Source organism: Oryctolagus cuniculus, chromosome 18 (assembly GCF_964237555.1).
Source record: "Oryctolagus cuniculus chromosome 18, mOryCun1.1, whole genome shotgun sequence".
NCBI lineage: Eukaryota > Metazoa > Chordata > Mammalia > Lagomorpha > Leporidae > Oryctolagus > Oryctolagus cuniculus.
Window position 1 is genome coordinate 16,832,503 of NC_091449.1, and position 26,444 is coordinate 16,858,946.

Below are 26,444 nucleotides of genomic sequence, written 5' to 3' on the forward strand. Positions count from 1 at the left end.
GCCCTCAGCAACGTTTCAGTATTCCCTTCAAGTTGATTTCCTCATGAGCGTATCAATTCCAAGCTCCTACCATACCAAACAAACTCTGAGATTCACTTCCATTGGGCCAGTTTAGTTTGTATACCCAGTGCTAAACCATGACCGTCACCTGGCAGAGTTCTCCCGCCACGGGCCTGCACACTCCCATAGCCTTTGAGCTCCAGAGGCCAGAAGTCTGCATATGGCTCACACTTTCCCCCTTGTCTCTCCAAGGGCCTTCATCGGACCCAGCTGACCTGACAGGCCAGGAAAAGAGGCTGTTAAGGCCTACAGCTGGAATGGAGACTGGCCAGGGCTAGCATGTTTATGTACAACCTAAATCCAAACTCCAGTCATGACTAAGTATTGACTGCACTTCAGCTCAATAGTGTTGACCCATGTAATCGTGGAAATGTGTGAAGTCTGCACACCTAAAGACAAGAGAAACCAGGTAAGCCTGTGCTCTAGCTGATGAGGCTGTTTCATAAGGGGTATGGGTTAACCACATGGATACTGATACAGGTGTCTCCTGGAAGTAAACAAGTAAATGCATGGTGATCGGCATGAACCAGGGTTTCACTGCTGGAGTGAGATAAGCAAAGGCGCTATATCTACAGCATCAACAAGCCCTGGGACAGAAGACACCTCTTGCAGGCCGGTGATGCCTGTGATGCCGGATCCCATGTCCAAGCATTGGTTCAGGAGTCCCAGCTGCTCCACTTCCAGTCCTGCTCCCTGCTAATGTGCCTGGGAAAGCAGCAGAAGATGACCCAGGTTCTTGAACTCCTGCCACCCATGTGGGAGACGCTTCTGGCTTCAGCCCACCCAGCTGCCATTTGGCCATTTGGGGAGTAAGATGAAAGATTTCTGTCATCTGTCTCTTCTCTCTGTGTGTCACTCTGCCTTTCAACTAAATAAAAATAAATCTTTTAAAATACGGGGCTTTTTGTTAATTGCATTTACTTGTTTGCAGTAGACCTTTGGCATTTTCCCAGAGCTCCTATAAAGCTATCTTATCCACTCTCCAGGCTCTGTGTTATGTTTTTCTGGAGGAATGAGAGCCGGTAGCTTCCTGGCCTCCCGTCTTGCTGATGTTACTCCCGTACATTATTAATATAAGAAAAAATTTGAAACTTAAAACATTTATTAAAATATTGATTATAATAAGTGATATATTGGGTGCAGGGAAAAGGTAGTATTTGGCTCAGCAGTTAAGCTGTTGCTTGGGGTGCCTGCATCCCATATTAGAATGCCCAAGTTCAAGCCTTAGCTCCACTCTCCATTCCAGCTTCCTGCTAATGAGCACCCTTGGGAGGCAAAAGGTGATGGCTCCAGTAGCTGGGTCCCTGCCTTCCATGGGGAAGACACAGCTTGAGTTCTGGGCTTCTGGCTTCGGTCTGGCCCAGCACTGGCTATTGTGGGCATTTGGGAAGTGAACCAGTGGATGGGAGAGTTTGCTCTCGCTCTCACTTTCTTTCTTCATGTCTCTCTGTCTTTCCAATAAAATAACTTTTCTAAAAAGAGGGCAGTTGGTCCCATAAAGCACACATGTGGGTTTTCTGACAACCTGGAAGGGGTTTCTATTTTCTAGCAGCCACTGATGCCCAGGGTAGGTAGTAATTAGTCAAGAAACGGCATCTTGGGGTGGGAGTTTGGCACAGCCATTAAGATGCTGCCTGAGAAGCCCACATCCCATATGTCTCTCGACTTTTAAATGAAATGAAAGATAAATTTAAAAATAAAATAAAAAAAAAAAGAAATGTCATCTTGGGAAGGAAAGAAAGAGAAAAGTCCCCTGATGCTCCAGGGATGACTTGTTGTCTTCTGAGAACACCTCAGGCACAGAATTGTCTAGAATGGTCACAAGCCCACTTTTTCCTGGGCTCAGTTATTTTACCACCTACTAACCATTTAAATCCTATGCTGAAACATTATTGCCTAGAGTTGATTGAAATTTGTACTATTTTGGAACGTTTTCTTGAGCCCTTATACTACTTACTTCTCAATAAATCTCAGTCATGATGACTTCACCAAAAAAGAGAACCTTATCTTACAAATTTCTTTCAATTTTAAAACATATTTTCAAAACTGCATTCCCAAAGAAAGACTTCTGTGAAATCTGATTACTGACTGGATCATAAAACTCACTTGACTGCCAAGATTCATAGCATCGTTTTTACAGTCTTTTCAGTTCACAGATGGTATACCCAGAACAGAGTTCATCGCTTTGCTAGATTATTCTGTACTAAGAGAAAAACTGGTGTGGTGAGCAAGGCTTGCAAAATTCAACCTCAGCTCAGAGTCTAATGGCATCAGCAATCCCAAAATTCTTCCTGAAAGACGAATCTCAAAGTCACTGTGTTATGGAAAAATAAGTAGAGCACAACAGGATGTCTGACACAACAGAAGGTTATTGATGACCCTGTGCAGAAGGGGCATGAGGAGTATATTCAACTGTATTCAACAATTAGGTCAAGGTCATAGGAGAAACATGAATGGCATCCTAACCCTGGTCGGTGGTCACTGCTTGTCCATTTACCTGCTGAAATGTGCTCCATTACACATTTGCTTCATCCTGTCTGCGGAAGAAGAGGAAGAACGAAGCTAGCGTTACTCCTACTCAAAACTTCATTTTCACAAATGTAAAGCCGAACCTAAGAAAAACAGAATGGCATTGATTTCAGTCTGCTGTCCTTCAAAGTAGCCAATTTGCAAATCCAAATAATTGCTAACATAGGCAGTGAAACCTGCAAAAAAAGATCTGAGAAAAACTACAAAGAAATGAAAAATTCCCAATTCAGGATCCAAAAATAGTTTTAATTTCAAGAGATAGATCAAAGGAAAGAATGGAGGAAATTCAGCCTTTTAGGGGTAAGAACTTACAGATAATTAACTGAAATCCCTTCCTTTCACAGCAAAAGAAATCTGAAATTAAGTGATTTAGTAAGGTTTAAAGAAATCTCCCAAACAGTTATAGTTTTGTGATTTCTTTTCTCAGCCCATCAAAGTAATTTTTCATTTTTAAAATATTCTCCAGACATCAGCACTTTGCTGTATGGGAACTGTGTCTGCTCACCAGAGAGTTCTCACAAAGTCTTTTGGGTTCAAGAGACATAAAAAACCCCCCATTGTCTTCTATAACTTCCAATTTCCTTCTAAGACAGCAATCAGAATAACTAAGCACCAAACTGCGAGGTCCCAAGTGCTACAGATCCAAACACCAGAAGACAAGCACATTTGCAAAAACCTAAGACCCTTTTAGCTGCGATTCCCAAATGAGAAGATGAATGAAAGGATTATAAATATTTTTCAGGACTTCCCAGAGGAATTCACTCTCTCTCGCTTCCTGAGATGAGAGGCATTGTTTTAGACCCAACAGGAAGAAACAGAAGCAGACAGGATTTCTTGATTTCAAACACCAGGGCCACCCTTCTCTCTGGGCTCTGCCTGACTTCAGCTGCCTTCATTGAACTTTTCCTTGAATTTTGTTTTGCTGACCAAATAGAAGAATGTGAGAGAGAATCTATGTTTATCAACAAAGAACCAAGTCTTTAAAAATGTTAATATATTACCTCTACAGAAGTACAGTTGGACCGGAGAAATAAATTCTAATGTTCTAGAGCACAGTAAGACAACTATGGATGACAGTAATTAACTATATGTTTCAAATATCTAGTAAAGAGGAGTCTTGAATATTCCTGACACAAGGAAATAATGAATGTTTGAGGTGATGGGTAGGCCAATTATCTTGCTCTATTACACATTATATACATGTACTGAAATGTCACGCTCTACCCCATAAACATAATTACTATGAGTCAATTAAAAATAAAAAACATATTTAAAAACATTATACCTCCAAAATGGTTAAGAAACATGAGTCAAATAATACAAATAAAGCCCATAACAGACCTAGCACTCAGTAACATGTAGCCTAAGAAATGTGGTAGTCTGTGGGGCCAGCGCTGTGGCATAGCAGGTGAGGCTGCTGCCTGTAGTGCCGGTATCCCATATGGGCGCCTGTCTGAATCCTGGCTGCTCCACTTCTGATCCAGCTCTCTGCTATGGCCTAGGGAAGCATTGGAAGATGGTCCAAGTCCTTGGGCCCCTGCATGTGTGTGGGAGACCCTGAGGAAGCTCCTGGCTTCAGATTAGCACAACTCTATCCGTTGTGGCCATCTGTGGAGTGAACCAGTGGATGGAAGACCTCTCTCTCTCTCTCTCTCTCTCTCTCTTTTTCTCTCACTCTGCCTCTCCTCTCTGTGTGTAACTCTGATTTTCAAATAAATAGGGCCGGCGCCATGGCACAGTGGGTTAATCCTTTGTCTGTGGTGCCAGCATCCCATATGGGTGCCGGTTCTAGTGCCAGTTGCTCCTCTTCCAATTCAGCTCTCTGCTATGGCCTGGGAAAGCACTAGAAGATGGCCCAAGTCCTTGGGCCCCAGTACCCATGTAGGAGACCTGAAGAAGCTCTTGGCTCCTGGCTTCGGATCGGTGCAGCTCCAGCTGTTGCAGCCATTTGGGGAGTTAACCAACGGAAGGAAGACCTTTCTCTCTGTCTCTTCTCCTCACTGTCTGTAACTCTACCTCTCAAATAAATAAATAAAATCTTTAAATAAATAACTATTTTTTTGAAAAGAAATGTGGTAGTCTAGTAACAACTTTAATTATCCACTAACACATTAAGGGGGATTAATTTCAATGATTTGTTTATTAATGTTTAAAAAATTAAATCAGATCAACCAAGGGATTAAGTTTTCAAATTGAAAGTAAGATGAAGAACTTGACGGCCTTGGGCAACAGAGAGGCCTCTGAGTTCCACAGAGCTGCAGACAGGCACATGGAGGGTGGGGGGTATCGCTTCTTCCATTTCACATGACTCCCACCTCCAAGACCCAGTGTTAGACCATCACCACTACCAGCTTAACAAACTAGTCTGTGATTTAAACCGATTTCTGCAGGCAAGGCTAAGAATTTGCCCACCATTTATAAATATGCTAAATCTATAGGAAAATGCCACCCAAGTTCCAAATAACCAAGTTAAGCTTTGAAACACAACCTGGTACTGGGTTGGAGACTGAATGTACCCATTGCCTCCAAAACAGGAACTGTGTTTGGGTTCTCAAACAGTCACATTTCCTAGGGAACCACAGGGTTCAAAATTATCCTTTGCATGAAAGATGCATCATTTCATTCCCCTGGATAATGCAATCCAGCCTGATGCCCTTAAGACATCTCTACACGGTATAAGATCTAACTGGGAAAAGAGGTACTGGCATGGGGGAAGACTGCCATTAATTTTACCTGTAAGAGGGCTTTAAAGCAAAAGGCCCATGTAAAGAAGGAACGGCTACTGTATTTCTAAAACAACAAGCATGTTGTTAAATATCCACCCCCGCCCCCAAAGAACTGTGGGCAGCACTGGTGGGTCCACCTTCTTGTTTGCCAAGAAAAGCTAGCAGGACTACATTAAGCTAGAGGTACTACTGAAATTGAACCACTATAATGTAAAAACGGGACCCAGCCTCTTGTCTATCTTAGCCCAAGGTGTCCTTTATCAAAAGGAATGTACAGGCTTGAGGGAGTGATCCATGGTTCTAATTAACAGACTCAAGGAATCACCTGCTTCACCAATAGGTAAGAACCATGATAGTCTGGAGGGGTTTGTTTAGGAGAATTCCAGGTCCAGACAGAATGTAACTGCCACCTTCACATAACCCCCAGACCAACTGAAGCCCACCTGGCTACCATAAATTCCCTAGAGAGCAGGGCACCACTGACCAATCAAACGAAGGTCATGAGCACCACTGACCAACTAGGAAGTTGGACACACGCTGATCACGCTCCTCTAAGCCCCAATTTCAGTTTATAAGAATCTTTACCCCTAACTCCTTGGGGAGCCTGGGAATTAAGCAATAACTGCCCGGTCCTTGCTCTGCACATTGCCTTAAATTCCTCCTGTCTTCCGCTACCCCGATGTCAGTGATTGGCTTTCTGTGTGTTGGGGGAGCTGACTGAGTTTGAGGGTTCTACAGCAACTCCTTTGCTTGGCAACACTACTAACCACGAACTGAGTTCACCTTCCAGTATGTAAAGTGACTAGAGCTGTTGTAAACCTCTCTGCCTAGCGTTTCTCAGTCACCAAACAGGCAGCATTTTATTTATTTTAAAGATTTATTTATTTGAAAGGCAGAGTTACAGAGAGGCAGAGGCAGAGAGAAGTCTTCCATCTACTGGTTCACACCCCAAATGGCTGCAACAGCCAGAGCTGAGCCCATCTAAAGCCAGGAGCCAGGAGCTTCTTCCCGGTCTCCCATGCGGGTGCAGGGGCCCAAGGGCTTGGGGCATCTTCCACTGCTTTCTCAGGCCATAGCAGAGAGCTGGACCAGAGGCAGAACAGCTGGGACTGGAACTGGTGCCCACATAGGATGCCAATACTGCAAGTGGAGGCCTAGCTCACTATGCCACAGCACCAGCCCCAGTATTTTACTTTTATATTACTAAATAGCTTCCTATTTTTTCTTTTTTAATACGATTTAACAATTTTTAACATTTTGCCATATTCACTTCATATGTACATATTATATATATGCACATACATATTATTTTTCTTGAGAATAGGGATATTAGTATCACAAAATGTAGGCATCATGACAATGATAATAAAGGAAAGAAGGGCATTGTCATGTATTCACTCAGTGAAGCAATATCTGTAACTGTATATCAAATAACATTCAATTATTAAACTTTTTCTCTAAATAAGAATTTCTACAAATAAGAGAAAACGTCTTTGTCAATACTAAATCAGTCTTGCTTCTTTAAGCTTCTAAGAACAGAAAGAATTATAAAACAACACTCAATCATATGAGAAGAAATTTTCAGTGTCTGTCATGTGAATGATCAAATTATCTTCATTGAACATTTTTCCAAAGGACGGAGTACTTGTGAGATTTTTAAGAACTGCCAGATCCCAACAGTGGAAAACACACCCAAAGGCTTCATTCCACTGACACTGGTCTACTTCTGTTTAAGGATTTTCGTGAAACCATGGCTTTATTCATTTAGATGAAAGCCTCAGCTTTTGTTGGGTCATGGGGAATCATATTCAATTTCACAATGGAGCAGAAAAGCTCATACACCAAATGGTGTGCCCGGCACCCATTTTTATTTGTTCCTCGGCAACAGAGTGAGTGAGAACACTATGAAGCAATGATCAACTTCTGCTGATCCTACAGGGCTTAAATTATGCCCATTATAAGCTGAGTGTTTCAGTGCTGGATTTATGTTGTCCCTGCATGAACTGAGATTTTTATAGATAGACGACCTAATTGCGTCAATTATTCTGGCAAGACACAGAACATGGTCACATTTGCAGTGTTAAGCTGATATTTCAAACAACAGAAACCCTTACAACCACTGCTTACTAACGGTCATATTGTAAGATTGAGAATATGAAATAAGAATCACTGAAATACTGGCAAGGAACATTCCATTAAAATGAGTAAATCAAGCCTATTAGAGGTTTATCCAAAGATTCCATATAAAGTCTACTTCAAAGAGTATGTACGTTTCTTAAGAAAATGCATTTAAAATATCTTCATTATCTGAAAACATGGACCAAGATTCATAATTTAATGTGAGGGTACTTTTAAAAGTTTGTAGGAAAATAGAATGAAAAGATCAACTTTTTTTTTGGTGCAAGAAAACTTGAAATCCATGTTTGATGTTTTCAGAGCATGCACTTTCCATGAACTTTTTTTTTGACAGGCAGAGTGGACAGTGAGAGACAGAGACAGAGAAAAAGGTCTTCCTTTGCCGTTGGTTCACCCTCCAATGGCTGCTGCGGCTGGCGCACCACGCTGATCCGAAGCCAGGAGCCAAGTGCTTCTCCTGGTCTCCCATGGGGTGCAGGGCCCAAGGACTTGGGCCATCCTCCACTGCACTCCCGGGCCACAGCAGAGAGCTGGCCTGGAAGAGGGGCAACCGGGACAGAATCCGGTGCCCCACCGGGACTAGAACCCAGTGTGCCGGCGCCACAGGTGTAGGATTAGCCTATTGAGCCGTGGTGCTGACCCTCTATGAACTTTTTTTTTAAATTTATTTTATTTATTTATTTATTTATTTTTGACAGGCAGAGTGGACAGTGAGAGAGAGACAGAGAGAAAAGTCTTCCTTTGCCGTTGGTTCACCCTCCAATGGCCGCCGCGGCCGGCGCGCTGTGGCCGGCAAACCGCGCTGATCCGATGGCAGGAGCCAGGAGCCAGGTGCTTCTCCTGGTCTCCCATGGGGTGCAGGGCCCAAGCACCTGGGCCATCCTCCACTGCACTCCCAGGCCACAGCAGAGAGCTGGCCTGGAAGAGGGGCAACCGGGACAGAATCTGGTGCCCCGACCGGGACTAGAACCCGGTATGCCGGCGCCACAGGTGTAGGATTAGCCTATTGAGCCGCGGTGCTGACCCTCTATGAACTTTTTAGAAGACTCCTTCTACATGCAAATTCTGAGTATGTGAAAAAAAAAAAACCATAAGTACTTGCTACCAGTTGTGATATGAACTGTGAAGATGACCAACGTGAACAGCCTCAGTTTGCCAAATCTGATAAAATACTGTGGTGGAAGTTTATAAGAAAATGAAGCTGTCACATTGGATGAAGGACTACAACAGAAAAGCTAAATACCCTGTCAAATACATGCATGAATTCACATTACACACAGAAGGCGATGGAGGCCAGCGCAGGTGGAGTCTCTCAAGTCTCGTTTATCCCAGTGCCCTGGTCTGTAATACTACACGTAAGCCACACTGGTGCTTTCCACTCTGACTGTATTCATTGTCACCAGGGAGGGTGGACTTGGGCAACTGTATTTGTAAAGCTCTACTGCTAATCTTTAATGCGGTCAAGACAAGGATCTCTTGACCTGAGAAACAATCTCCTAAATCCCCCTAAAATTAGATACATTTAGAAAGGTGGTAAGATGCTGGATGCTATGGTATAAATTATTCATAATTTTTCAACGATAAATTTTGTATGATCAAAGAGGGAAAATGTGTACTATGAAGTAACTACCTCTGGTCATACAAAAGACAGCCCTTCCACTCCCATTTATATTCCAGCTTCTTACTCTGATATTTATTTTGATTGAAGTTCTCAATCCTGAATGAAAAGAAAACAAAAGGAATCATTTGTGCATGAACATCAGATTCAAATGACAAGCTTAATTTAACATCCTCAAAAATCACTGAAGTTCTTTTCCCCCACAGAATGTTTCCATTTTATCAAAATGCTTCTATTGCCATAATCAAGTTTCCTTCCAAACCCTGAAAACAGCAACCTTTTGTCAGGAACTTAATGTTTTTCCTTAAAATAGATAGAAAGACAGACAGAATACAAGCCTAAAGCCTGAATAAGGGAAGTTTGTCTGAATATACTTTTTGAATTCAGATATATGCAAAAAAAAAAAAAAAAAAACCCCAAACCAAACAAAATCAAAACAAAAAAATCTGGCTAATTTTAAACACCATCGTAAGATTAGTCTTTTTTATTTTTTCTTCTTCAGTTACTCTTCAGTCTAAAGTGCTGAGGATGAAGTAGAAATTCATATGCTATAAAAGTTTAACATCGGGAATAAAAGCCGGCGCCGTGGCTCAATAGGCTAATCCTCCACCTTGCGGCGCCGGCACACCGGGTTCTAGTCCCGGTTGGGGCGCCGGATTCTGTCCCGGTTGCCCCTCTTCCAGGCCAGCTCTCTGCTATGGCCAGGGAGTGCAGTGGAGGATGGCCCAGGTGCTTGGGCCCTGCACCCTATGGGAGACCAGGAAAAGCACCTGGCTCCTGGCTCCTGCCAGGATCAGCGCGGTGCGCCGGCTGCAGCGGCGGCCATTGGAGGGTGAACCAACGGCAAAGGAAGACCTTTCTCTCTGCGTCTCTCTCTCTCACTATCCACTCTGCCTGTCAAAAAAAAAAAAAAAAAACATCGGGAATAAAACGCATTTAATTTATTCCATTTGATTCTATGCCTTGCCATTCATTAACAAACATTGATGAATGAAGAGAGTGTATTAGTCCGTTTTCCATTACTAGGATGAAGTACCCTCAGCTGGGTACTTTATAGACAAAAGAAACCTGAACCTTTTATGCAATCTTTCAGATCCAACTGTTACTATCAGGTCACAATTGTGCCAACAAACTGGGAAACCTAGAAAAATGGATAGATTCCTGGACACTTACAATCTACCTAAATTGTGCCATGAAGACACAGAACAGCTGAATAGACCAATAACCAAGATGGAACTTGAATCAGTAATAAAGACCCTGCCAGTAAAGGGAAGCCCAGGACCAGATGGCTTCACTGCTGAATTCTACCCTACATTTAAAGAACTAACTCCAATTCTTCTCAAGCTACTCAAAACAATTGAAAGGGAGGGAATCCTTCCAAACTCCTTCTATGAAGTCAGCATCACCTTAACTCCTAAACCTGAAAAAAATACAGCAAAGAGAACTACAGACCAATTTTAACCAATCGAACCCAACAACACCTCAGAAAGATCATTCACCTGGACCAAGTGGGATTTATCCCTGGTATGCAGGGATGGCTCAATATTTGCAAATCAATCAAAGTGATACATCATGTTAACAAATTCAAGAACAAAAACTATATAATCATCTCAACAGATGCAGAGAAAGCATTTGATCAAAGACAATAACCTTTCATGATGAAAACTTTAATCAAATTGGGTATAGAAGGAACATTCCTCAACACAATCAAGGTAATTTATGACAAACCCACAGCCAGCATCCTATTGAATAAGGAAAAGTTGTAAGCATTCCCACTGAGATCCGGAACCAGACAAGGATGCCTACTCTCACCATTGCTACTGAATATAGTCCTGGAAGGTTTAGCCAGAGCCATTAGGCGAGAAAAAGAAACCAAAGGAATACAAATTGGGAAGGAGGAAGTCAAACTATCCCTATTTGCAGATGATATGATTCTATATATAAAGGATCAAAAAGACTCCACTAAGAGACTATTGGAATTCATAGAAGAGTTTGGTAAAGTGGCAGGATATAAAATCAACAAACAAAAATCAATCAATAGGGGCCGGCACTGTGGCGTAGCAGGTAGACACCCTGGCCTGAAGTGCCACCATATGGGTGCTGGTTTGAGACCCAGCTGCTCCACTTCCAATCCAACTCTCTGCTATGGCCTGGGACAGCAGTAATAGATGGCCCAAGCCCTTGGGCCCCTGCATCCACATTGGAGACCCGGAAGCAACTCTTGGCTCGTGGCTTCATATTGGCACAGCTCCGGCCGTTGCAGTCAATTGGGGAGTGAACTAGCGGATGGAAGATCTTTCTGTCTCTCTCTGCCGCTCCTCTCTCTGTGTGACTCTGACTTTCAAATAAATAAATAAATCTTTAAAAAAAAAAACAATCAGGGCCGGCGCCGCGGCTCACTAGGCTAATCCTCCACCTAGTGGCGCCGGCACACCGGGTTCTAGTCCCGGTCGGGGCGCCGGATTCTGTCCCGGTTGCCCCTCTTCCAGGCCAGCTCTCTGCTGTGGCCAGGGAGTGCAGTGGAGGATGGCCCAGGTGCTTGGGCCCTGCACCCCATGGGAGACCAGGAAAAGCACCTGGCTCCTGGCTCCTGCCATCGGATCAGCGTGGTGCGCCGGCTGCAGCGCGCCGGCCGCGGCGGCCATTGGAGGGTGAACCAACGGCAAAGGAAGACCTTTCTCTCTGTTTCTCTCTCTCTCACTGTCCACTCTGCCTGTCAAAAACAAACAAACAAACAAACAAACAAAAAAACACAATCAATAGCCTTTGTACACAAAGGCAATGCTATGGCTGAGAAAGAACTTCTAAGATCAATCCCATTCACAACAGCTACAAAAAAAAAAAAAAAAATCAAATACCTTAGAATAAATCTAGCCAAGGATGTCAAAGATTGCTATGATGAGAATTACAAAACATTAAAGAAATAAATAGAAAACACACAAAAAAAATGGAAAAATCTTCCATGTTCATGGATTGTAAGAATCAATATCATCAAAATGTCCATACTAATGAAAGCAATTTACAGATTTAATGCAATACCAATCAGAATACCAAGGACAGTCTTCTCAGATATAGAAAAAATGATGCTGAAATTCATATGGAAATACAGGTGACCCCAAATTGCTAAAGCAATCTTATACAACCAAAACAAAGCCAGAGGCATCACAATACCAGATTTCAAGACATACTACAGGGCAGTTATAATCAAAAGAGCTAGAACTGGTACAAAACAGATGGATAGGCCAGTGGAACAGAATAGAAATGTCAGAAATCAACTCATGCATCTACAATCAACTTATCTTTGACAAAGGATCTCCTCAACAAATGGTGCTGGGCAAACTGGATCTCCACATGGAGAAATGTGAAGCAAGACTCCTACTTTACACCTTACACAAAAATCCACTCAAAATGGATTAAAGGTCTAAATCTACAACCTGATACCATCAAATTATTAGAGAACATTCAGGAAACCCCTGAAATAACAAATACATAAATGGGGCCAGTGCTATGGCATAGTGAGTAAACGCCCTGGCCTGAAGCGCCGACATCCCATACAGCACCAGTTCAAGACCTGGCTGCTCCACTTCTGATCCAGCTCTCTGCTGTAGCCTGCGAAGGCAGTGGAGGATAGTCCAGGTCCTTGAGCCCCTGCACCGGCATGGCAGACTCAGAGGAAGCTCCTGGCTCCTGGCTTCAGATCGCCGCAGCTCTGGCCGTTGCAGCCATTTTGGAAGTGAGCCAGCGGATGGAAGACTTCTCTCTCTCTCTCTCTCTCTCTCTGCCTCTCTTCTCTCTTTCAAATAAATAAATAAATCTTCAAAATAAATAAATAATAAATCATGGTCAAATGGGTAAATGCACATACAGGAATGCATTTCTGATCACCATTCAAAAAATCAATATATTAAAAACTAAATGATCATCTCAGAAAATACAGAAAAATCACTTTAATAATCTAACATACATTCTTGGTTAAAAAAAAAAACTTTGAACAATGAGATGGGAAATACAATGAAATTTCCACAATCTGATCATCAACAATAAAAATCTACATATAAACATCATTCCTAATAGTGAGTGACTGAATGTTTTTACCCTAAAATCAGGAACCAGGCAAAGGATGTCAATTCTCACCAGTTCTATTTATTATTATACAAATGTTACCAACTCATGCATGCAATAAGACAAGAGTAAAAGAAAAAGAGTGATGAGAATGAAAAGGGAAGAATTAAATCATGTCTTTTCCAGATACAGTCTTATTTACAGGAAATTTATTGTATATACAGTTACCAGAAATAATGTGAGCTTAGCAGTCAATTGCAATTCTTGTTAAATTAGGCCAGCGGCGCAGCTCACTAGGCTAATCCTCGACCTTGCAGCGCCGGCACACCGGGTTCTAGTCCCGGTCAGGGCGCCGGATTCTGTCCCGGTTGCCCCTATTCCAGGCCAGCTCTCTGCTGTGGCCAGGGAGTGCAGTGGAGGATGGCCCAAGTACTTGGGTCCTGCACCCCATGGGAGACCAGGAAAAGCACCTGGCTCCTGGCTCCTGCCATCGGATCAGCGCGGTGCGCCGGCTGCAGCGCGCCGGCCGCGGCGGCCATTGGAGGGTGAACCAACGGCAAAGGAAGACCTTTCTTTTTTTTTTTTTTTTTTTTAGCAAATCTTTTTTTTTTTTAATTTTTTTTTTTTTTTTTTGACAGGCAGAGTGGACAGTGAGAGAGAGAGACAGAGAGAAAGGTCTTCCTTTGCCGTTGGTTCACCCTCCAATGGCCGCCGCTGCAGCCGGCGCACCGCGCTGATCCGATGGCAGGAGCCAGGAGCCAGGTGCTTTTCCTGGTCTCCCATGGGGTGCAGGGCCCAAGCACCTGGGCCATCCTCCACTGCACTCCCTGGCCATAGCAGAGAGCTGGCCTGGAAGAGGGGCAACCGGGACAGAATCCGGCGCCCCGACCGGGACTAGAACCCGGTGTGCCGGCGCCGCAAGGTGGAGGATTAGCCTATTGAGGCACGGCGCCGGCAAAGGAAGACCTTTCTCTCTCTCTCTCTCACTGTCCACTCTGCCTGTCAAAAAAAAAAAAAAAAAAAAATCAAATCAATTGCCTTCTTCAATGCTAGCAACAATTGGAAATTAAAGCTAAGTGCAGGGGCCTGCATTTTGGAGCAGTGGGTTAAGCTGCGACTTGTAATGTCGGCATGCCATCATCCCATATCTGAGTGCTAGTTGGAGTACCAGCTGCTCCGCTTCCAATCCAGTTCTCTGCTAATATGCCTGAGAAAGCAGTGGAAAATGACCCAAGTACTTGGGTCCCTGCCACCAGCATGGGAGACCCGGATGGAGCTTCTATCACTGGCTTTGGCATGACCCAGCTTTGGCCCACTGGGGCCTCCAGGGAGTGAACCAGCGATGGAAGATCTTTCTCTTTCTGTCACTCTCTCAAATAAATAAATCTTAAAAAAATTAAAAACATAAAAGCAAAACAATCTACAATAGCATGAACTATATGAAATAATGTATAGACTGACCAAAAATGTGCAATATCTGTATACTGTATACTGAAAACTACAAAAAAAACTGAGAGCAATTGAAGAAAATCTAAATAGAGATTTGTACTTCATACTCATGGCTCAGAAGACACAACGTTATCAAGAAATCAGTGTCCTCCAGCACTGTGGCACAGCAGGTTAAGCCTCCGCCTGCAGCGCCAGCTTCCCATATGGATGCCAGTTCTGCTTCATGTCCCACCCAGCTCCCTGCTAATGGCTTGGGAAAGCTGTGGAGAGCAGCTCAAGTGGTCGGCCCCGGCATCAAGGTGGGAGATTGGGAAGAAGCTCCTGGCTTCTTTGTGGCCATTTGGGGAGTGAACCAGCTAATGGAAGACCTCTTTCTCTCTCTCTGTAACTCTGCCTTTCAAATAAATAAAATCTTTTAAAAATAATCAATTGCCACCCTCATTCAGGTGGTGATCTCTCGCGTGCTCTTCCTCACACACAATCACAAGTATCTCATTCCCCACCCTCATAACGGGAATATCTCTAGGTCCCCTACAGCCACCAGCCTGCCAATGTCCAAGAAGTCAAGGCTGTGTCTCCGCCCTCCACACTTCTTAGAACCGGTGGTCAGAGCCACCCCCACGAAAAGCACAAATGCACCTTCATACGTTGGAGCACTTTGAACAAGAGGGAGAACTCCCACGTGTCCAGGCGGCGCCTGGGCAAGCATTGGGTCAGTCAGGCAGGGCGCTGAGAGGATTCGGGACAACTTCCTTCCCGCCAGTTCCGCCAGGCTTCTGGGCTCCAGCTTGAACTACATTTCCCAGAAGGCCCTGCTGCTCGAATCAACGCCCAGCGTGAGCGGCTGTGCTCGAGGGGACTTGCTTTTCACACGGTTAGGCTTAGCTGTCTCCGGTATGACCTCGCAGGAAACCCTTCAGGTCGGGCCAGACGAGAAGATTTTCTTCTCAGGTGTGTGGCGAACAGAAACTCTACGACCCGGAGGCTCCTGACGTTCTACTCTTCCAAGCGCCGGGCGACATTTCCCAGGAGCCTTCGCGGCTGGCTGGCTCCGTGTAGAAACAAAGCGGTTTCTTGGCAGTGGACGGGATCGTGCAGCATCTCAAGGCCCCTGTGCTGAGTTTTGGGTGGCGGAGGGCTGCTGGAGGTGTGGCGTCCCAGAACAAGGGCACCTTCGGTGTCAGCCTGTGCTAGTGGGAGCGACTGAATAGAGTTGGTGGCAGGTGGTATACACCCGCGGGTTTGAAATGTATACAACCTGAGCGTCTGTTTTCAACTGGCGGAGTTCATCTGTTCACACTCCCTGTACACCTGCTGCAGCACCAGCCTCATTGCTGAGACAGCTGGTCACCCCGAGAGGCTTCCGCCCTATTCTTTCAGTATCTAGTCTACATCTTTGCTACAGCAGGAGCCTGTTGTTACCGGAGGAAAGGCCGTGGAAGCCATGGGGTTCTTGTCTTCACGCAAGAAAGAATTCGGGCGTGAGACAGAGAGCAGAGTGCATCCGTCAGGACAGAAGGGACAGGGAGCGCCCAGTCGCTCGGACTGGGGGAGAGCGGGGTTACATGCTTGAATGGAGAGAATACACCGGCGGCCCAGCAGAGAAGCAGAGGGCTGAGCTCCCAGTCCATTTGGACTCCCTAGGTTTTTAAGGGAGTCTGTTTATCCACCTCCCCCTCTCCTTCAGGACAAAGGATGGGGAGTCCTGGCAGAAGGGTTTGTTGGGTGAAAATTAGCAAATTCCTGACGCCTGGGCAGAGCAGGGGGGCTTCCCTCAGGTCTGTGAGGGTTTTATTGCCCCATGTTATCAGGTAACCCCTTTGGTCTAGAGGAGAGAAAATTCTGGGAGCTTTCCTTGGGGGAAAGGCGGGACCGCCTGCGAGGTTAGCAGGGTCTGGGCAGGACTTTGAAGTGCAAGATGCTGGGCTTCTGGGGCTTCCACAGTAGGTGCTGGTCTTCAGGCCTGTCTCATACACACATAGGCTCAATTTCTGACTTCCTACCTAACACTGTGACCCCCCAAACCTCCAACCTCAGTGGACTTGGGCTGAGTCCTCTGCTATCCCCAGCATAGGGACTTCCCAACTGGGAGATTGACTCCTTAGCAGCCAGAGAGCCTTTATACTTCTTTTCCAAATAGTACCACTAGACTAGCAACCAGCTACATACCTGGGATAGCCCCCTCTGAAACAGCTGTCTAGTGGGGAGGGGAGGATTGTTAATGTACACGTCTTCCTTCTCCACCACTGATTTATATAATTACAAGGCACACACCAAAGGGTTAAGAGATGTTCCAGAGGAGGGGGCTGGCATTGTGACATAGTGGGTAAAACCATCACCTGCGATGCTGGGATCCCATATGGGTGCCGGTTCAAGTCCTGGCTGCTCCACTTCATCTTTTTTTTTTTTTTAAGATTTATTTTATTTATTTGAAAGACAGAGTTACAAAGAGAGGTAGAGACAGAGAGAAGGTCTTCTATCTGCTGGTTCACTCCTCAGATGGTTACAATGGCCGGAGCTGTGCCGGTCCGAAGCCAGGAGCCAGGAGCTTCTTCCAGGTCTCCCACGTGGGTGCAGGGGCCCAAGGACCTGGGCCGTCTTCCACTGCTATCCCAGGCCATAGCAGAGAGCTGGATCGGATGTGAAGCAGCAGGGACTCCAACTGGCGCCCACATGGGATGCCCCACTGCAGGCGCCAAAGTGCCGGCTCCTCTATCACATTTTAATTTCATGTCTATCACATTTTTAATATCACTTAGTGTGCTTTTCACTTGAAATTTTTCTGATTTTCTCTTCCCTCTCTATAAATTAAGAGTACTAAACCATTTCTCTTTATTGTGTCCTTAACAGAGCTGCTTTGAAATCCTCATCTGATCATTTAAAAATTTCAGTTCCTATATGGTTGATTTCTGGCATCTTATTTTACTGTTTAAAGGGAAAGTTATGGTTCCTTAAAGTTCTTTATGCTTGTTGGTGCATAACTTTGCATGCTGAAGGATTTGTTATATATATATAGTAACTTGGTCTGTTCGTGGCTGTCCTAAACAGTCCTTATTTTCTCTGAGGTTATGGACACTTGTACATGTCAACACTAAACAGCAAGCACCCGGAGTTGAGGTTTGCCCAAGGTCTGATGTTGAGATGTCTTCACTGTTTGTTCTACAATTCTAAGTTCAAATTCATCCCAAATTTGTAGCTGGAGTGTTGCTCAGCAATAACTGGGGAAGCTACAAAAAGGGGTAGGGTAGTCCATCCCTAAAAATTCCTCTGTGTCCTGTGTCTTCCACTGCCATAGTACTAGATCACACCTGGCGCCCACAGCCTACTGAGACCAGTGCAGCTTGTATACGGGACAGAAACCCAACCTTCTGAGGTCTGTCTGCTCCAGAGAGGAACTCACTGCATGATTCCGCTCCTTCCAGCCACTAGTGATGCTGGCCATGGTGTAAGACTGATTACCCTGGGGCCTCAGACCTCCACTTGGCACTGAAGCGAGTGCGGAGTCCTTGTCTACAGGCGCCCACCGGGGGACAGGGATCATTAGGATCTGTTCAATGTTGGATTTTACCAGCCTGGTACTGACTGCCAAAACAGTGTATTTTCTTGCTGTCTGCCCAAGGTTGTAAGAGGGGTGACAAGAGTCACCCCTTCTGCTGTCCAGGCACACACTAAGTGGGTTACACCTAGGTCTCATAGTCATTAGGCTCTTGTACAATTTTGAGGATGCATATCAGGCCCATAAAAGTGTTGATAGTCACTGAAACAAGTCATCCCACTCAGTTGCCTGTCTCCACCTGGTAATGGGGCAAGTCCAGAGACTGTCCACAGGCACTTGCCCAGGAATGGGGATCATGAGGATCTGCAAGCGCTGGGACTATCTGCCCAAGGTTGGGGGAGGGTGACAAAAGCAGCCCCCTGGCCACTCAGACTGACCAGGCGAGTCCCAGCTGGGTCCCACAGTCACTGAGACTGGGTGTGCATGCCAGGCTCGCCTGATGCTGGTGGTGGCCAGAATGAATTTATGCCACCAGAACACAGGCCACCACCTGATACCAGGTAAATCCAGAAACTCCGTGAGCAACAACCTCAGGACAGAAGCTGCTGGACTTTATCAGGTACTGAATCTCATGTTGGCACTCCAAGGCAAGGTCTTGAGTTCCCTCGCATGTCCTACTCTGTCAAGCCTTGCTCTACTTTCTTCCAGCATTTGAGGAGAAGGGTGATGGAGGTTAGTTACCTGGTTACATAGGGGTCAAAGTCTGCAGGTACAGGCCAGGGGGCAGGAGCCAGGGTTTCTGCCAGCATTTTATCAGGTAGGCCAGGGTTTCAATTCTCTCTCCACACACTACTTGGGGCCAGGGGAGGCTTGATGCAGGCAACACTTTCCTTACTTTCTTCAAACTGTTATTATAATAACACAAGGTGCTGTGCTCTCTCTGGGTTCTGTAGTTCTTGTGAATTGTGACTTGGTGCATGAATAGCTGTTCCTATAATTATCTCTGCGGGAAGGTGGATGCCAGGGTCTTACTCGGCTGCTATCTTCTGTCCCTAAGCTAGTTCTTTACATGTTTTCTACTTCTTTATTAAATTTCCATTTTGTTCAAGTTTTGTTTTCCTAATTTCACTCCAGGGTCTGCCCATGTTTTCTTGCATGTAATTCAGCTTCTTTAACATGGTAACTTTGGGGAAAAATTATGAGCTAGTTTGTATTTCTCCATTTCTTTTGGGTCAGTTATTGGAACTTCATTAGTTTCCATGTTGTTGTACATGTAGGCTTTTGTTGGTACCTGCACTTGGAGGTCTTAACTGCTTTTGGCAAGTTACATTCTCCTGTGAAGTTTGTGGTTGAATGAGGTTGGATCTGGGCCTTGTGGAGTCATTCTGCATGTACAATGACAACTGATTTTATTGAGCTTATTACCAGGAAATCTAGTAAGAGTAGGGCCTATCTGGCCCCTGGCTGGACCTTGCTTCCTCCAGGCCTTGGATTGTTAGGCTGGCATGAAGAGAAGAGTCATTTCAGTGTTCACAGGATGTTGGTAACAGGCCCACTGATGGGTATAGCATCATTACGGCGTCTTGGAGAGTTCCCTTGGGATCACTGGAAAAGTGCCTGGGCTGGCTTACTGCCGAGGTACATACCAGAGATGGGCTGAAATTGAGAAAAAGTTCAGAGTAGAGAGCTGAGACAGACCTCCAGGTTAGTTCTGAGTCTCAGATATGTGTCTCCTAGTGGTTTCCTGGGTGAGTAATCCTGCTCTGAGACTGCAGTTGAGAAGGCTGGAGCAAACATAAGGTCATTTTCAGATCCCAGACAGGCAAAACTGCTCCTATTCCACAGGTAAGAAGGGCTTGGACCAAGGCCCCAGGCATCTCAGGATCTGTTATGGATCTGTTACGGAAGTGTGGAAAGCCTGCCTCAGGATTTGGGAGATTTTTAAGAATCATTATTAAGTGTGTGATTTTCAGCAGACATACAAAGACTTTAGGTTTGAGTTGGTCAGTAAAAACATTCAATTTATTAAATCTTTCAGATTTAGTTTATCAGTTCTCTTTAACAGAATATTCAGAAAACTATTAATTGTTCAATATTAAGTGAAATGCTAGTCGGTAATTTCAAACATTAAAAGTTGCCTTTAAAAAAACATAAATAAGCAACTATTTCTCGATACTTAATATTCCTAAATTAGTGAGATTTGGAATTAGTGAATATTGCTATAGATGTTAATTATTTCTGAAGATTTAGACATGAAAGAACTTCAGTGACAGCTAACATAGTTACTGGGATATATCTAAATATTTAAACAACCAAACTGGTGCTGCTTCTAGAGGAGATCTAGTGTCTAAAAATGTGTCGTCAAAAAACATATTAAATTTTTACTCAGGAGCTCATATAAAAAGATGCTTCCTTTAAGTTCATTTTAAAAATATAACATTAAAAACAAATCAACAGATATAAAAGCTCCTTTTAAAAGATAAATTCTATCTCATTTAATTTAAAAAAATTTTTAAAAGATTTATTTATTTATTGAAAGGCAGAGTTACAGAGAGGAAGAAGCAGAGAGAGATCTTCCATTTGCTGGTGCACTCCCCAAATGGCCGAAATGGCTGGAGCTGAGCCAATCCAGGAGATTCTTCCAGGTCTCCCATGCGGGTGCAGGGCCCCAAAGACTTGGGCCATCTTCTACTGCTTTCCCAGGCCATAGCAGAGAGCTGGGTTGGAAGTAGAGCAGCCAGGACTTGAACCAGTGCCCATATGGGATGCCAGCACTGCAGGCAGTGGCTTTACCCGTTATGCCACAGTGCCAGCCCCAAATTCTACCTCATTTTAAACCAATAACTATATCAAACCTGAATACAAAAGGAAATTACTAATCCTCTGCCTGCAGCACCAGTACTCCAGGTTCTAGTCCCGGTTGGGGCGCTGGTTCTGTCCCGGTTGCTCCTCTTCCAGTCCAGCTCTCTGCTGTGGCCCGGGAAGGCAGTGGAGGATGGCCCAAGTGCTTGGGAGACCAGGAGGAAGCACTTGGCTCCTGGCTTCGATTGGCGCAGCGTGCCGGCCATAGCGGCTATTTGGGGGGTGAACCAACAGAAGGAAGACCTTTCTCTCTCTCTCTAACTCTGCCTGTAAAAAAAAAAAAAAAAAAAAAAGGAAATTAGATCGCTTCCTGTATAAATACATATTTAAAAAATCTAAATAAAAAATTAAGTAATGGAATTCAGTAAGCATCAAAAGAATATCATACCAAGGCCGGCGCTGTGGCATAGTGGATAAAGCTGAAGCCTGCAATGCATGCATCCTTTATGGGTGCTGATTCGAGTCCCAGCTGCCCCACTTCCGATCCAGCTCTTTTTGCTATGGCCTGGGAAAGCAGTAGAAGATGGCCCAAGTCCTTGGGTCCCTGCACCTGCATGGGAGACCAGGAAGAAGCTCCTGGCTCCTGGCTTTAAAAAAAAAAAAAAAAAAAAAATTATACCATGGCTAACCCATATTTACTCCAGGAATGTTTAAAAATCATTGAAGCTATCAATATTAATTAATGTCAATAAATTAAAAAGTATATAACTATAGAAATGGATAATGAAATAGTACTTTAAATCAATGAGAAATTTTAAATATTGGAACTCACATATAACAGACTATTTCCCTTCAACTGAAAGCAAATATTAATTTAAAAAAATATGTTTATTTTATTTTATTTGAAAGTCAGAGTTACAGAGAGAAAGAGACAGAAAGAAAGAGAAAGTCTTCCATCCACTTGTTCACTGCCCAAATGGCCACAACGCTGGAGCTGAGCTAATCAGGAGCCAGGAGCCAGGAGATTCTTCGGGTCTCCCATTAGGGTGCAGGTGCCCAATCACTTGGACCATCTTCTACTGCTTTCCCAGGCCACAGCAGAGAGCTAGATAGGAAGAGCAGCAACCGGAACTTGAAATGGCGCCAGCTTTACCCACCACACCGCAGTACCAGCCCCAGAAACAAATATTAAATTAATGTGAAAGGCTGGAAGTAATTTCCACTAAATTGGAGGAAAAGACTAAAAGGCTGATATCACTTCTAATGTACAATGTAGCTAAAGCCATTTCAGTAAAAAAAATTATATAAATGTTATAAAAGTAATTTTCACTGTGACTTGCAGATAATTTGATGATATACAAAACCAAGGAGTACAATAAAATTATGAATAGAAATGATAAAAATATCTGTAAAGCAAAAAATATCATATAAAGATCCTGAACATGATTTTAAAAAATAACATCATAAGAGCCACCACTCTGGTACAGTGGATAAAGCTGCTGCCTATGATACCTGTATCCCATATGGGTACCAGTTTGTGTCCTGGCTGCTCCACTTTCAATCCAGCTCCTTGCTAATGGCCTAGGAAAAAACAGAAGATGGTCCAAGTATGTGGGCCCTGACACCTGCATGGTAGACCTAGATGAAGCTCTTGGCTTCTGGCTTTGGCCTGACCCAGCAATGGCTCTTGTGGCCACCTGGGACATAAATCAGCAGATGGAAGATTCTTTCTGTCTCTTCCTCTAACTCTTTCAAAATAAATAAATAAATCTTAAAAACATATGAATCCATAGGGGAGAAATGAATAAATGGGTAAAGAACAAAATTAGAAAAACCATAACAACATGATTGGCCAATGAAAATATGTGAAAAAAAAAAAAAACAGTGATTAGAAAAATAAAAACTGGGGCCCGCAGGGTGGCAGAGAAAGTAAATCTGCCACTTGTGACACGAGCATCCCATGTGGGTGTTGGTTCATATCCTGGCTGCTCCACTTCTGGTGGAGCTCCCTGAAAATGGCTTGGGAGAAGAAGATGGCCCAAGTGTCTGAGTCCCTATCACCCACACTGGAGACCCAGATGAAGCTCCTGGCTCATGGCTTCAGCCTGGCTCAGCCCTGGCCATTGCAGTCACCTAGGGAATGAACCAGCAGAGAGAAAACCTCTCTGTCTCTCCCTCTCTCTCTATAACTCTTTCAAATAAGTATATAAATGGATGGATGGATGGATGGATGGATGGAAGGAAGGAAGGAAGGAAGGAAGGGAAAAGCATACTACAATTAGTACAGGACATATTTCAGTTTTGACTAAGTGTCAAATGTTACAAAGTGAACACGGTGGCTATATATATATATATATATCTCCAAGCTGAAAACATTTTCAACAAAAGTGTGAGAAATAAAAGGCTGTTTTAAAAACCATAAAAGGCCGGTGCTGTGGTGCAGTGGGTTAAAGCGCTGGTCTGCACTGCCAGCATCCCATATGAGTATCGGTTCAAGTTCCGACTGCTCCACTTTGATCTAGCTCTCTGCTGTGGCCTGGGAAAGCAGTAGAAGATGGCCCAAGTCCTTGGGCCCTTGCACCCACGTGGGAGACACAGAAGCAGCTCCTGGCTCCTGGCTTTGAATCAGTGTTATTCCAGCCATTGTGGCCACCTGGGGAGTGAACCAGCAGATGGAAGACATCTCTCTCTCTCTCTCTCTCTCCTTCTTTAACTCTTTCAAGTAAATAAATCTTCAAAAAAAATCATAAAAGATTTAAATACATGAGGCATACGTAAATGAAGATTATATACAAAGATATTTCATTTTATATAAAAATAGCAGCTCTGCATTCAGAAAAAGCTGATGACAGGTCACGATGTGACTGTCTGCCATCCATCCAACCATGGATAATCACATGAAATGACGACTAATAATTCCAACCCTGGAGGCACTGTCTTTGGGTTTGGCAAACTTTCCCAAAGGCGTTAATCAGTATTGTGGATGGGAGTTACATGTTAACATTTAAATATATTCTTTACCAATGAATTATATTCATTTGTTCAGCTGATGTGAGCTTTTCATTGTTCCAAGGTAAGCATAGAAACCATAATTTTAAAAGCAATGTGTAAAGACATTTCTCTATATTTAACATGTACATTTAATAGACTGCAGGAGTAATACTACTCCATGACTTATATTACTACAGAACTCAAATTATTATTCTGGTATTTTAACTGTAACATTTAACCTTGTTATGGGACAATGGTGTTAACTATCAGAGTGAATTAATAGTATACTGGAGGGGCCTGGCACCATGGCACAGTGGATTAATCTTCTGCCTATGGTGCCAACATCCCAAATGGGCGCCGGTTCTAGTCCTGGCTACTCCTTTTCTGATCCAACTTTCTTCTATGGCCTGGGAAAGCTGAAGATGGCCCAGGTGATTGGGCCTCTGCACCCATGTGGGAGACCAAGAAGAAGCACCTGGTTCCTGGCTTCGGATCAGCGCAGTTCCGGCCGTTGTGGCCATTTGGGGAGTGAACCAACGGAGGGAAGACCTTTCTTTCTGTCTCGCCTCACTGTCTGTAATTCTACCTCTCAAGTAAATAAAATCTTAAAAAAAAAAAAAAGTATACTGGATTCTCTAATAAACACATAGAAATGTGGAAGTGAGATAACCACACCCACACTGAAATAACTAAACTTTTAGAGTAGTATTTCCAGTTACTAATGAATAAAGTTTAATAATAATCTTAGTGATAATAATTGACTTCCTATACAGACGTTAAGAGTTTATTTCCTCGGTTTTGCATGTCACATGCTTGTTCATTATGTTATCAATGCCTAGTAAGTAACGAGCACTGAAAAATTATGAAGACAGAATGATAAACAGAACAAAGTTCTGGCCTTCGTTCATGGTTTCCTGTATGCACTGAAGAATATTAAATTTCTAATGAGTAGAGGACTGTTAGCATTCTAAACTACTGCTATATTGACATCTGATCATCATTCCTCCCTGAACAAGTTCTAATTTCAGTGTTAACTTCTATTCAATTTAGGAATTATACATTAGATTTTAAATTTCAAAAAGGTGACAAAATATTGCCGTGTAGATTTCTAAATATAAAATGCTTCTATGATGGAGTGATCTAGCACTCATCTCTAGAATCCAATGATAGCATCCATACAAGTCGAGTATCCCTTGTCTTAACTGTTTGGTACAGAAGCGTTTCAGATTTGGGATTTTAGAATATTTGTTTATACATAATGAGATATCTTGCAGATAGGACCCAAGTCTAAACATAAATTCATTTATCCTTCACAACCCTAAATGCCTGGCATTGTCTGAAGGTAATTTTATTGTGTAACAATATTTCAGGCAACAATAGGCCACATTTACCATGCTGGTGCCATCAGACTGTATCAACTAGTTTCGTCATAGCTTGTATAAGTATGCTACATGATCACACAATGATGAAGTTGCTTAGCAACACATTTTTCAAAAATAGTCCTGAAGTTATACAATGCACACTTGCATTTTTAGTTCACTTACATTTTAAGGTCATGTGTGGCACCATGTTTATACTCAAAAAGTGACACAGTTTGGAGCATTTCAGGTTTTGGATTTTCAGATTAGAGATGTTCAACCAATACTGGGAAAACTCAACATTGTGTGTTTTTTTAATTTATAAAACATCTACGACATTAAACCTCTTTAACAACTAGAACTATTAGAAACAGAAAAACAAAATAAATGATGCAAAAAGAAACAATTTTAAAAACTTAGAATGTGGGACATACAGCAAGATAACAATCCTGTACTGTTCAAAACTCTAAAGTCATGGAAACTTGTAGAGATGATGTTTTAAATCAGAAACTGGGAATGTTTTAGGATGTGCAGATACTCAACTCTGCTAGGGTGGCAATGAAAGCAGTCACACAATAAACTAATGAATGTGACTGCTACCTTAACACTCATTTTTTAAGTTCTCTCATGATTTTTTAAAATATTCTATTAGATTTTAGTCAGAAAATTTAGGTAGGCATAGGAAATTATATAAAATTTTTCTCAATTTCTTTTACATATATGCATTTTAGTCTTATAATTCACTAGCAGTAATAAAGGAAAATACTTCAAATAGTATCTAATGCTTACTGAACAGAGACTACATGTGAGGTTATTTTTCATATTTTCTACATTCCAGTAGTAGCACTATAATGTAGGAATAGTTATCATCTGTATATTCCCAGGATGAAGAAATAGCTTGCTCAATGTCACACAGGCTACAAAGAACAGAAATCATAATGGTTTCTCCAAAATTGTTAGATCAACAGGGGTTTGCCTGTCAACATTCTAAATTTCTGATATATAGGCATTTAATCATCACTCCTGGTTGAACAAGCCCTAATTCAATATGAACTTTTTATTTAATTATTGTTATATATGAGATTTTAAATTTCAAAAAGGTGACAAAATATTACCATACAGATTACTAAATGTGAATGTATCTCTACAATGGAGTGATCTAGTAGTCACCTCTCTATCCAAGTGACAGCATCTACCATTAATACAGGTTGAGTATA

At 43.2% G+C, this 26,444-nt stretch overlaps 1 long non-coding RNA gene across 1 annotated transcript; it reads right to left on the bottom strand.

Moving 5' to 3' along the window:
* Positions 1-686: 686 nt before the first annotated feature.
* On the bottom strand, positions 687-21,226 carry LOC138846477 (uncharacterized). Its single transcript, XR_011383993.1, has 3 exons — positions 15,220-21,226; positions 9,082-9,168; positions 687-2,672 (listed from the first exon to the last, which is right to left on the bottom strand). It is a non-coding gene; the product is annotated as an uncharacterized lncRNA (long non-coding RNA).
* Between the last annotated feature and the right edge of the window lie 5,218 nt (positions 21,227-26,444).